The sequence below is a fragment of the Peromyscus eremicus genome, chromosome 12 (assembly GCF_949786415.1).
Source record: "Peromyscus eremicus chromosome 12, PerEre_H2_v1, whole genome shotgun sequence".
Taxonomy (NCBI): domain Eukaryota; kingdom Metazoa; phylum Chordata; class Mammalia; order Rodentia; family Cricetidae; genus Peromyscus; species Peromyscus eremicus.
The window spans coordinates 8,702,139-8,714,680 of NC_081428.1; the positions used below are offsets into that span (position 1 = coordinate 8,702,139).

The 12,542-nt window shown below is 47.0% G+C and overlaps 1 protein-coding gene across 1 annotated transcript in view; it reads left to right on the forward strand.

The window, feature by feature from the left end:
• The window catches only part of Tiam1 (TIAM Rac1 associated GEF 1), a 292,115-nt gene that overhangs the window by 105,319 nt on the left and 174,254 nt on the right, over window positions 1–12,542 (forward strand). Inside the window, exon 2 of the mRNA XM_059276856.1 lies at window positions 1,109–1,290. The gene's annotated coding sequence lies outside the window, so the exon portion shown is untranslated. The remainder of the gene's footprint in view (window positions 1–1,108; window positions 1,291–12,542) is intronic.

The following is a 12,542-nucleotide window of genomic DNA, read 5'->3' on the forward strand; positions in this document are numbered from 1 at the left end:
ATTGAGCCCTGCCTTATATATTGTAACGAATAAGCTTCAGGTGTGGAGTTCAAGGAAGACAGACACACAGCTGCTCTTGGTCCGGCCTGTCTGCTCTGCTAGGCTGGCGGTGCTCTCTGATTCCAGTAGACGTTAGAGACGGGGAGGAGCAGAAGGTAGAGTTCTCACAAGTGGCTTGCCCTCCTTTGAGTGCTTTTGAACCAGTGTTAGCATGACGTTCACCTGGTGAGAGTCTGGGGGCAGTTATCACCACTTTTGGAAAGTTTTGCTTGCATGATGGATTCGTGAGGACTGGCGAGACTTTGTCCTTATCGCAGAGTTTCATTCAGCCGCCCTGGTGTCCCCACAGTCGGTGAGATCGGATGGGTAGATATAGTCGCTACCGCACTATCTACAAAGCCTAGAATAAGAGCCTGTAAATGTCCCTGGGATTGCTCAAATACCAGGTGTATTCCCAAGTATCCATGTGGTACTCAGCACAAAAGTACTGTCTGTGACCTGTGAGGTGCTTTTCCTGTGTCCTCTTATTGTGTGACTAAGCTTTTCCTGGGGAGACTAAACACACACACACACACACACACACACACACACACACACACACCCCTACTTTGTATAGGGATCTCACAACAGACCAAAATGTAGATACCACCAAAGTCCAGCTTGGTGAACTAGTGAGTGTTATTGGGGTTATTACAGGAATATGGGTGAGGGGTCACTTCCAGGAGCAGAAATGCCTCAAAGACAGCTGCATCACCAAGGCCCACTGAGCATCAGTGACAGCTCATAAAGCTGGGAACCTGGAGCACACGGCACAGCCTGCAGGCAGTTCACCAGGTTATCCTTTCCAGGTGACTCTGGTCTAACCCTCTTCCAGGCAGCTGGTCTGGTCTCAGAGACTTCTTTACAGCTCCTAATTTTTTTTTTTTAAACTGGTCAATTTCAGGGACTTCCTAAGGCTATTTTGAGTGGTTTACCTTCATGCTCAAGGAACTTTCCTGCAGGGTGGAATGTTTTAATCTTGGAGCAAACTGTTATACAACACCCCTTAAGAGTGTTCTTGAAATATATGCAAAATGAGCCTAAACCCGTTCTTTATCTGCTCTGACAGGTAGAACCCTTGTGGACTGAAACCCACCTTTCCAGACCTGAAAGCGGGGCCGAGAAAGAGGAAGGGAGAGTCCGCCCCAGAGACGATGGTGTTCTGAATTCCAGTCCCTCTCCCAGGACGTGAGCACCCCTTCAGATGGCACCTTTGGAGACCCTGATGAAGGCTCTTCTCTTTGGCCTGGGGTAAGTGTGGCGTTTGCCTGAGGCTGGGGAATAAGCGTTTGACCTCCAAGACCTTTAAGTGTTTATTGTCTCAGAGTGCCGCACAGACTGCTGTTTGGGGACAATGGAAAGTGAGGTATTGGTGACTGGTCTCGGTGGGAAGGGGGCTACTGTTCTCCCCACTCAGAATTGGAAGAGCTTTGAAACTTGTGAGGGCTTCAGATTCTCAGGGGTGCAGGCGTGTGGGTTCTTGCCACTGTTACATTGTTTTGGAGACCTCAGAGGTTGAGTTCCTACCTCGGTGTTCCAGGCTCCCCCTTTGCCTGCTCATCTGGTTCTAGGAAAGGGGAAGAAAGAACAGATTTGATGGCACAGGGGGGAACTTGGTGTCCCAAAGTGTGTGTGTTTATTGTTGTGTTAAATGAGAGAGATCAGTCTTCCTCTACCTACAGAATGTGCTTGGGGAAAGCATGACATTTCATGGGAGTGTCATCGATGTGGTCAGACCGGACACTTTCATTGTGTGAAGAGCCTGAAGCTTTACCAGGAGGGATCTAGGGTTAATTAAACATGCATGTTCTGAGTCACTTGGAGGACCAAGGCTTCGAAAAGACATTTTTCTTTCCTCCTTGGAGACCCAACAGAAAGGGAGGGCTACGCGCTTTTCCGCTTCCGCTCTCTGAATGTGGATTTCATTGGGAGAGAATGATTAACACCCGAAGGTACTTTTGAAGGGATGGAGCCATGGCTCAGTGGCTAAGAGCACTTGCTGCTCTTCCAGAGGACCTGGGTCCAATTCCCAGCGCCCAAGTGGTAACTTATAGCTGTACATAATTCTAGTTCCAAGGTATTCAGTGTCCTCTTCTGGCCTCCATGGTCGCCTGCTTCACATGTAGTGCATTTATATACACGCAGGCAAAACGCTCATACACATAAAATAAGTATTTTTTTAAAAAATGAAGGTTTTGAGCAATAGGAAGTTGCTATGATTCTTCCCAAGTTTGCCTGCTGCTCACTAATTTATCCGAGCCTTGGTGACGGGACACCGTGTATTCATTTTTTTAATGGTAAGAGGCTGGGGGCTGCCGACTTTGAACAAAATAGGAACCGGCATGGCATGGCAGCTGCTTCCTGAGGCCTGACCGACCCCTGCAGCTTCTAAGGTTTCCCACCAGCATTCCAGGTCCTGCTAGTGGGCCCTGCTGTAACCTGTTCGTCCAGTATTGCCTGTTGCTGCTCCAAGCCAGAACCCGGAGCCAGCCCTGGCCACGCCCCTCTAACAAGCCCAGCAGCTGCCAGAGAAAGCTCCTTGGGTGTTGGCTATCACACGGTGCGATCCTAATTGGGTTAGGCACTCTTTTCCAGAGGTAGAGGTGATGTCAGCAAGAACTGCCCCTGTGCAGTAGGGCACTCTTCTGTCCCTTACCCCTGGGAACCATTTTCACCTTGTCCCTTTCCCATGGACTCCCTGTGGCTTCCTCCTTTTCAGGAGCTAGCACACCATGCATATGTCTCGTCCCTGGCTTAAGTCAGTTGTCTAGAGCAACAGAGTTGGGAATTGCTCCCTCGTCTGTTCTCCTGAGGTGCTCCGAGGACTCCCCTCCCGTGGGGCTGCTTCCCCTTCCTACGCCATTGCGTGGATCACAGTGGCTGCATAGGATATTGGGGTGCTTCAGGAGAGGCTGCTGTGAACCAGTCTTCTCAGCTCTGTCACAGGGCATGCTGGCCTGTCCTTGCTTCCCCCTGGGGCAGCTCCCCCAGCTCTCTGCTCAGTCATTGTTTACCTCTCCCCAAGGTGGGTCCACCTCCTCCTGCTGCCTTCCTACTCTGGACTCCTGACCTTTCAACTCCACGTGTGCCTTCCCACTCCTCCTCTTGAAGGCCTTCCTCCCTGAGAGTGTATTACAAATCTTTGGGGGCTCTGTCCATGTAGCGAGTATCTAGGAACTGTTTGAGGTCACCTAAAACCTGTTCACAGCCACCCGGAGAAATGGTCAGGTTTGTTTCTAAGTTCTTCAAGTGAGGGGAAACACCGAGGTGAACGAGCCGGTTTGAAAGGAAGCAAGGGGGCAGACCTGACGGGAGCCTGTGCTTGTCTGAACCCGTGTGTTTTCACAGTGCAGCCGCTCCAGCTGAGTTATGCGATGGATGCATCATCCCTTGGCATTGAGTGCAGGGCCCAGCCATCCACCCCAAGGGAGCCAGAGCAGGTTTATGTGATGAATAATGTCCATTTGCTCCCAGTGCTAGGCCTGTGGCGAAGCGAGTTCCGTGGAAATGGGAAGATAAACTTGCCAAGCTTTGTGCTCCATCCCCCACTTTTGAAAGATACCAAAGATGTCAGTTGGAATTCAGTGTGTTGAGTTTTATCTGGTGGCCAGCCATATTCCATAGCCATTTCTCAGCAAGATAACCAGACATGCTCTCCTTCTTGGGTGTGTCCCTCATTTTAAGGTGGTGGAAAGATGGCTAGCCTGGGAGTCAGAGAGCCAAAGGAAAGAGACTGCATGCTGGGCATGGTGGCACATCCAATCCCGGCCAAAGCAAGCTGATCTCTGTGAGTTCGAAGCCAGCCTGGTTGACATAGTGGGTTCTAGGCCAGCCAGGGCTACTTATCGAGACCTTGTCTCTAGATAAATAAATACACTACACACGCTGAGCACCTACTATGTACCTGGCATTCTGTTAAGTGCTCTCATTCAGGGTAGGGAGACGAGTTCCAAGATCTTCTCTTTGGGTCTCAGAATACGCAGATGTTCGAGCCCCCATGGTACTGTATGCCTCATCCTGTTTGTTTATTTGTTTGTTTTTTTTCCCTGTTTCCTCACATCTGCCCTCTACCCTTGCAACCCCCTCCCCACCCCCACGATCAAATTTCAAAGACCAAAAACCAAACCAAACAAAAAAAGCATCATCTTGTTTTGCTGTGACTCATTTCTCAATACTTACAATGCCTAATACCATATAAGTGCTATGAAATTTGTTGTATATTAGTACTTAGGGAATAATGACAGAAGTTTATCTGTACTTGTGTTGTATAGATGCACGGCTTTTTTTCAAGTGCTTTCCAGTCTACAGCTGGTTGGATGTATGGATGTGGGAGGTGGGCACAGGGGGACTGGCTGCTTGACTAAACTTCCTTCCTGTGGCATGTGTAAGTCTCCTCTTTGAGTCCAGAAATGGGACTCACATAGCTGGACTGAACTCATCTTTGTGCTTTATCTGACTTCTGTCCCCATGCACACTGAACTTCAGTCCTAGAGAGAAATAGGCCTTTGATGATGATGTCTTATGGTCACATTGACTCTAGAGAGAAACAGGGCCTTTGATGATGCCACGTTGACTGTAGAATGTGGAGCCTTTGTGTTCATTTCTATGCTGGCAAGGTCTTTTTTTTTTTTTTTTGGTTTTTCGAGACAGGGTTTCTCTGTGTAGCTTTGCGCCTTTCCTGGATCTCGCTCTGTAGACCAGGCTGGCCTTGAACTCACAAAGATCCGCCTGCCTCTGCCTCCCGAGTGCTGGGATTAAAGGCATGCGCCACCACTGCCCGGCGGTCTTTAGTGTTTTATGAATTGGTTAAAGTCAGTGTTGCTTGAAACACCATGACTAGGTATGGTTTGAATATCGGGAGGATGATATTTGAAAAACTGAAGAACTAGGAATCTCTCTTTAGTTTTAGATGTTTGTCCACAAGTGGAGTGTATTGAGCTGGCTCTTTGAATTCCCGCAGAAAAGTTGTTCCAGTCTAGTCTTTTCAAGGAGCAGGAGACCATCTTGGTCTTGAGTGGCATCTGTCTGTGGTATATACTGGAGACCATCTTGGTCTTGAGTGGCATCTGTCTGTGATATATACTGGAGACCATCTTGGTCTTGAGTGGCATCTGTCTGTGATATATACTGGAGACCATCTTGGTCTTGAGTGGCATCTGTCTGTGATATATACTGGAGATCATCTTGGTCTTGAGTAGTATCTGTCTGTGGTATATACTGGAGACCACTTGGTCTTGAGTGGCATCTGTCTGTGATATATACTGGAGACCATCTTGGTCTTGAGTGGCATCTATCTGTGGTATATACTGGAGACCATCTTGGTCTTGAGTGGCATCTGTCTGTGGTATATACTGGAGACCATCTTGGTCTGGAGTAGTATCTGTCTGTGGTATATACTGGAGACCATCTTGGTCTTGAGTGGCATCTGTCTGTGGTATATACTGGAGACCATCTTGGTCTTGAGTGGCATCTGTCTGTGGTATATACTGGAGACCATCTTGGTCTTGAGTAGTAGCTGTCGGTGGTATATACTGGAGACCATCTTGGTCTTGAGTAGTAGCTGTCTGTGGTATATACGGTTTGGGATGTTGGTGCTTTGAGTCGGGTGCTTGGGATACTCTTCCCTGGCTTGTCCCTCTTCTGCCCACATTGCATAAACATTGGTGTGGCAGGGACAGATGGCCATTCCGGAGCTCCTTTGATGTCACATTTGGTTGCCTGGGTGGGGGTAGAGTGGTTGCCGCCAGTCTCTGTGGGAGGAGGAGAGGCTGCCTGGGAAATACCCACTTGACAGTGGGTAAACAGAAGGAAAACTCCAGAAAAGCTGTGTGCCCTGGTCTGCGTTCAGTCCAGACAGCGGTGGCGTGGGATTTACATAAGTGTTTGACTTGGGCAGGAGCCAGAGAGCACAGAGCCCAGGCCTTAATTGATGCTCTGCAGAGTTGGATTTTCTTACAGGAATGAATGAACCGGAGTGGGGGTGGGTGAGGGGCTGCTTGTCATTATTTTCAGGGTTGGGAAAAAAAAAAAACAAACCCTGGGTTAGGCTCACGGGAGGGCATGTGTAATCTCAGGTAGTCAGTGGAGAGCAGAGCAGCGCTTATCAGTGTGTTTTCGAGCTGATTAAACAGCGTCAGTCTGTGTAATGAGGACCAAAGGCTTTGATGGAAAAAAGGAGTACTATAATGAAGAAGAGAGTCCAGACAGGGAGGATGTGAGACAGCAGGGTGCTGGAAGAAACGGCGAGGGCTGACAGTGAGCGAGCAGCAAACGGCTGTACAGCATCCAAGGGTTGGAGGGCACAGTAGAGGATGCTGCCGGTGGCCGCTTGCAGACCAAGCGTGGCCTCCGACCATGGTGGAAAAACTAAGTCACCTCCGGCGATGCTAGCCTTAGGCTAAGAACTATTGACACTTCCTTTTCCAATGTGTTTACAGAAGTCCCAATGGGTCAGATTATGGCTGTGTATTCAGGGCGAGTGGCATCTCTTTGCTGTGCTTCATAGTAGTTTCTCCGAGAGGGTGAATTTGGGGAGTTCATTGAGTTCATTGATTAATTATTTGAACAAACCGTTCATTCGTTACGTCACTGTGAGTGTGGCTGGCCTTCGGGGGTGTCCTCAGCAGATCCAGTGATGTGTGATGGACGGCTCCCCATCTCTCCAGGAGTTACTGTGAGGAAGAGAGAGAGTGGTCCCATGAGAAGGATGGGGTGAGTCAGGACATTAACCAGCGAACTGTGAGGCCTGAAGTTGGGGGAATTACTAAGGATACTGTCATCTTTCTGTATGTGTAGAGCAGTCCATTTAACTACACACGGCCCCAGAATGAGGGTGGTTGGACTTAGAGTTTTCAGTTTGACAAGGGTGCAGACCACATTTGGAATGGTGAATTTGGGGCTTTCTATGGTCTGGGGTTGCCCCATAGCTTATGTACATAGCTTACATCTTTGGTGTCAGTGCTGGGCAGCACCGATGGATGATAGACAGCTAGCTCACTGTCAGTCACCTAGTCACCAGGGAAGCATGCCAGGGGTCCGTAGCGTGCAGCAGCGCCAAAATGTGATGTTTAGTAGGTCAGGTGGAGGAAATGTATTTTTGACTTAAGGCAATAGGTTTAATTGGGAAGTCACTCCATCATAAGTTGGGGAGTGCACCTGTATTTATTTGTCAAGTTGGGACAAGCAGCCTATATATACAGAAGTATATTATTTCTGCTTTTTTTTCCTCAGTGATTACAGTAATCTAGTGTGTTCATGTACCTAAGACCATATAGCCCTAAAAAGATCCAACCCAATGGACTTTAAATTTGTTTCTCATTGTGTGTATTCATTGTACATGGTACTGTGTTGCATGAAGACATTTTCATACATGTATATATCTTATATTGCACATATTCCTCCATGTCCCCTACCCTGCTTTTTCTCATCCTGTCCCGTCCTGTTAGTCTTGTTTATTCTCTTAGGGAGTTTCATGTCATGTATATGCACATGATTTTATGTATCTGCATAAAAAAAGTCGAGGGACCATAAATGGAAGAAACACATACTTGTCTTTCTGAGACTGGTTTAACTTGTTTCATATGGTTATTTCCAGACTTTGTTTTTCTTTATAAATGAAAAAAAAAAAGATTATTCGTGTTGATACACGTCTTAAAAGTGGACGGACTTTTTGCTTAGGTCCCTGGTGTGACCATTAGGGGTGTAAGTGTGGGAGTTTTAGTGCACAGCCCTTACACTGCTCTGAACATTTCCTTCTGTGTAGGTCCAGGGTTAGTGACTTCGCTGGAAATCGCTCCTCAGCCCAGAGTGCTTTTCTTTTTGTATTCATTGTGCTCTTAGACAATTTCATACAGATATGCCATGGCTTCTGATTATCCCCGCCTCCCTTTTCCCCTCCCACCACCGGTCAGCTCCCCCTCCTGTCTAGGTCCCTCTTCCATATCTTATTCCTGTCTTTTTTACGATAAGCTTAGTTATATTTGGGTAAAATGATGACTCTTATTTGTTGGTTGGTGTTTACTTAATGAAGTGTGGAAAAGCACTCACTGGACAAGGCAAAGTCAAGAGACTCACGTTCTTTCCTCTCGGGTACTTCCTGCTTCTGAGTTTGATCACCTTGTTGGTCAGGGGTGAAAGTCCCATCCTCTACAGAGTTTTCTCCTAATGTGGTGGAACCAAAAAGCAGATATATTGGCTCATGCCTGTGATTCAATCACTCAGTGGTTGAAGGTCGAGGCAGGAGAATTGCTGTTTGAGAACAGCATAACTTACATAGTAAGTGACCTACAAGTGAGATCCTCACAAGAAAGCCAACACAGAGCCATTACCTAAGGCCTTCTATATGGACACTAATGTGTCAAGACACAGCCTTGGCTTGACCTTATGTTTTTTCTTCATTCATCAGACCCAGGTTTTGTAGCTGGAGTTTACATTTGTGTGTGTGTGTGTGTGTGTATGTGTGCGCGCGCGCTCGTGTGTGTGTGTGTGTGTGTGTGTGTGTGTGTGTGTGTGTGTGTTATGTTTAAAATGTTGGCTTCTTTTCCTTCCCTTCACTTCTACTCCAGGACTGAGAGGTTTCACATAGGTTGAAAATGGGAACTACGGAAAACATGGGATCTGGAAGTAATTTTCATCAGGAGAGAAATTACCCAAATGGGAAAAGACACTACTTTGTCGCTTGCCAGCTGAGGGAAACACAAGAGTGGGTAACTTGCTTTCCTTCAGTAATCGGATACATTATACAAGGCTAACAATTTCCCTGGGACTTTGTAGTTAGTAAAAGGCAGGCCCAGGTGTTCGCTGGTCCGCTCTCCTGAAGATTGCATTGAGATGGAGGTGAAATCCAGATCACCTGCCTCCTGTTTCTGTCCCTTGAATGACACTGATTCCCGCAGATGAGGTTCATTCTGTGACCACTGTCTGCCACCTAAACAGGGATGTCTGGGTCAGCCCCGGTCTGGGACTATGGGGAACAGGCTGGGGAATTCTCTTGTCAGGTGCCAGCCTTCCCGAGGGGACGAGACAGGAGCGACGAGACAGGAGCGAGGCCTTCTGTTGCCTTGCATTGGGATTATCACACCACTTCCTGTGACTGGGGTCCGTGGTCCTCGGCAGTTGATAGTTTAGGGTCCTTCATCCTAAGAATGAAATTTTACTTTGGAAATTAAATGGTGTCTTTTGGGCTATCATTTCTTTTTTTCTTTTTTTCTTTTTTTTTTTTGGTTTTTCGAGACAGGGTTTCTCTGTGTAGCTTTGCGCCTTTACTGGAACTCACAGAGATCCGCCTGGCTCTGCCTCCCGAGTGCTGGGATTAAAGGCGTGCGCCACCACCGCCCGGCGGCCTATCATTTCTTACAACATGATTTTGTTCTCAGATTCCATTCCCACCACCCTACCTCATGTAGCTCCTGATCCTCACCTTTCACTCATGGTCACGAGAACAATTTAGTCTGAGGCCTGCAGTCTGTTTTGAGGTGATGAAGTTGACTTTTCCCACAGTTTTGGCCCATGTGACCCAAGTTGCCTGTATGTTGAAGATCTATCCATCCATCCATCCATCCATCCATCCATCCATCCATCCATCCATCCTGTATTTTTAATGTTGGTTGGGATGGACGCCTGTTCTCATGGATGCTAGGAAAATGCTTTACTGCTCAACTACTGCCCCGGCCTGATTCTTGTGTCTTGTTTAATTGTTAGTGTGCAGTTGTTGAGATGTAGTTGCTTGAATAAATGCTTACTTCCCTGTTTCCTGAACCTAGTTCCAGAGGCTTCCAGGGGTCTTTGTTTGAAAATCTGTTCTAGTCTTTGTTGATCACTTGGTTGTGTGTTTGAAGTGGTACAGTCACTTGGGTCTTTCAACACCCCCTCTTTTTAGTCCTGTGTTCAGATTCACCTGTAGGGAAATGAATCTTTTCATTCTGTAGATGCATTAAATTTACTAGGTACAAAGACAGTATCTGAATCTCACTTCACATTTAGGGTTTATAAATCTATTTGAAGTACTTGGGAAAAAGCATCATGTTAGAGATGGATTCGTCTGTGTGTAAAACTAAAACCATACTCATTGCCAAATTTAATTTGTCAAGTGTTCTTAGAAAGAGGCGGCTTTCTAGAGAGTGTGAAGCTCAATTTGTCTTAGGCTCAGTAAGATCATTCTTTGCATTTCTCTTTCTGTGCATCTTTCTCATAGAAAGCACTGTGCAAAACCCTGCACATGCGCCTCATGACAGCTTTATTCAGAATTGCCCAAACTTGGAGGCGACCAAGATGTCTTTCAGTAGGTGGACACCTACCTCACACAGTAGACTACTATACAGTGCTAAAAAGAAATGAGCAAGCTACAAAAAGGCCCGGAAGAACCTTAGATTTAGTTGTTAGGGACTGGGAAGCAGGGAGGGATGGCTAGGTGGGGAACTGGGTAAATTGGGTAGTCTGGCAAATATGTGATACATGTCCTGTCCAAACCCTGAGAACGTGCAGCTTCCAGATTAATGTCAGTGAAGGATTTTCGGTAATAATGATGTGTCATGTGGGTTCATCGGTTTTTAACAGATGTCCTTCCCTATTGGGTATGTGGGTGGAGAGGGAGGGGTCTGTTCTTGTAGAGCACAAAGTCTATGAAAAAAATCTCTGCACTTTTGCCATGAACCTAAAATGATCTATATAATAAAAATTTAGAACACAGCAACAATAGAGAAACCCAAGCTGAGGAGATCCATCCCTGAATTCTCCCCAGTGGATCCAGTCAGGAGTCTGTTACTTGGCCTGTGTTAATTTTTTTTTTTCTCTCTCTCTTTTTTCTTTGCCTGTGTTAATTCTTAATGTCCCCTGAGACCTTCTGCTTGGGCAGAGGTTACTAGGTAGCATGAGAAGTTCCTACATCAAGAATTGTTTCTGTACCTGCAGAATTAGGATGTGACAAGAATGGCCTTTGTCCTGGTGGCCTCATAGCTATGAAGCACCAGTCTCTAGGACCTGTTTGCCCCTGTCCAGTCCTGTACTGCGGTAGTGCTGTTTGATGCTAAGGAGGCTTTTCTTCTTTCTCTGACTTTTTTGGTACCTTCTATGTTGGCCAGACCTTCTTCGGGCTTTGAGGGCAGTAAGAGGTGGTAGGGCTCTGATGGTAATTGAAAGTCCCGGGAACCCAAACAAATGGGCAGCGCTCACACACTGGTCTTCGTGTCTTTTTCATGAGTTTCCAGGGTCTGTGTGCACAGGAACTAAGCTGGTGTGAAGATTTTCCTGGAACTTCGGTTGGGAGGGATTCGCTTTTACTGAAGACAGCATCCTGGTCTCCTGTATTTACCACGGGCTTCATTTGTGCCATGCTCAAGTTCTGGGTAGTGAACAAGACTTAGAAGAATCCTCTGCCCTCTTGTAGCTGGCATTCTGAAGGGGGAAGATAGCGAGTCACTGGCACACGTGCCATCTGGAAGGTGATCGTCACCATGGAGATCAGAGAAGCAAGGACTTTGGAGTAGGAGAGTTAGATAGGAAGGACTCCCTTGTGACACTGTACTAAGAATGCCTACGGGTAAGGGAGCAAGCTCTTCTGGTAACAGAGGCCAGAGAGTTGGGCCTGTGATTTGGGGGGATTATCATGGGGATCCCTGAGGCTTGGTTAGGTAGATCAAGGGAAAAAGTCAAGGGGCTATGGAGAAGAGGGGTGTGGTGTAATAGAAGCCTTTTGCGAACTGTGGTATGAGGGAGTTCTACTCTGATTCAGGTGTTAATAGACTCCTGAGTTGAGGGTAGACCAAGCAGCTTCCTCATTTGGACCACTGCTCCCAGCCATCCATATCTCTAAGCACTGATTCAATTTTGTTATTGCACACACAGCCCTATCCCCTTGGTGCCATCGGATCTGTATTAATAAAATTTTAGCTTCTCTAGGCATAAATCTCTGTCTTTATAGCTGGTAAGAAAAGGGACTTTCATCATTTGAGGGTAGTTAGTTGAAGAATTCTGTAAGGAGTTCGAGGGTAGTTGGAAAATGCTGGAAGATAGTTTACGGTTCTGTGCAGCCCAGTGTTCATTTACTTCCCAATTGGAGAGTCCTCCTCTCCACCCTTGGCTCTGCCTTGCTCCTCCCAGCCCCAGCCTTGCTGTTGACCCTTCCCCAGTGCATACCTTTCTGGTTCAGGCAGCTGACTGGAAAGTTAACCTCTCGGGAGCTGCATCTGAAACCAGGGCCTGAAAACATGCGGCAGATCTCGGATGCTTTCCGAAGTACAAACCTGAAGTGTTTGGCATCTGAGCCGGTTGTCTCTTTTAAGTGGCATGTGGTGAACTTGTCCGCAGATGTTAGTGGACCAGTCTACTTTGAACAAAATAATAATAACGTTCACATCTGCTCCCCTTTTCATCTGGTGATCTTAAAACCCCAAGTGCATATTAATTAAGCCTTGCATTACTGGAAGGTAAGAAAGGGTAGAGGGAAATGACTTTCATCACTGCTGCAAAAAACCTTGGAGGGACAGCCTCTGGGGCCAGCAGAGTAA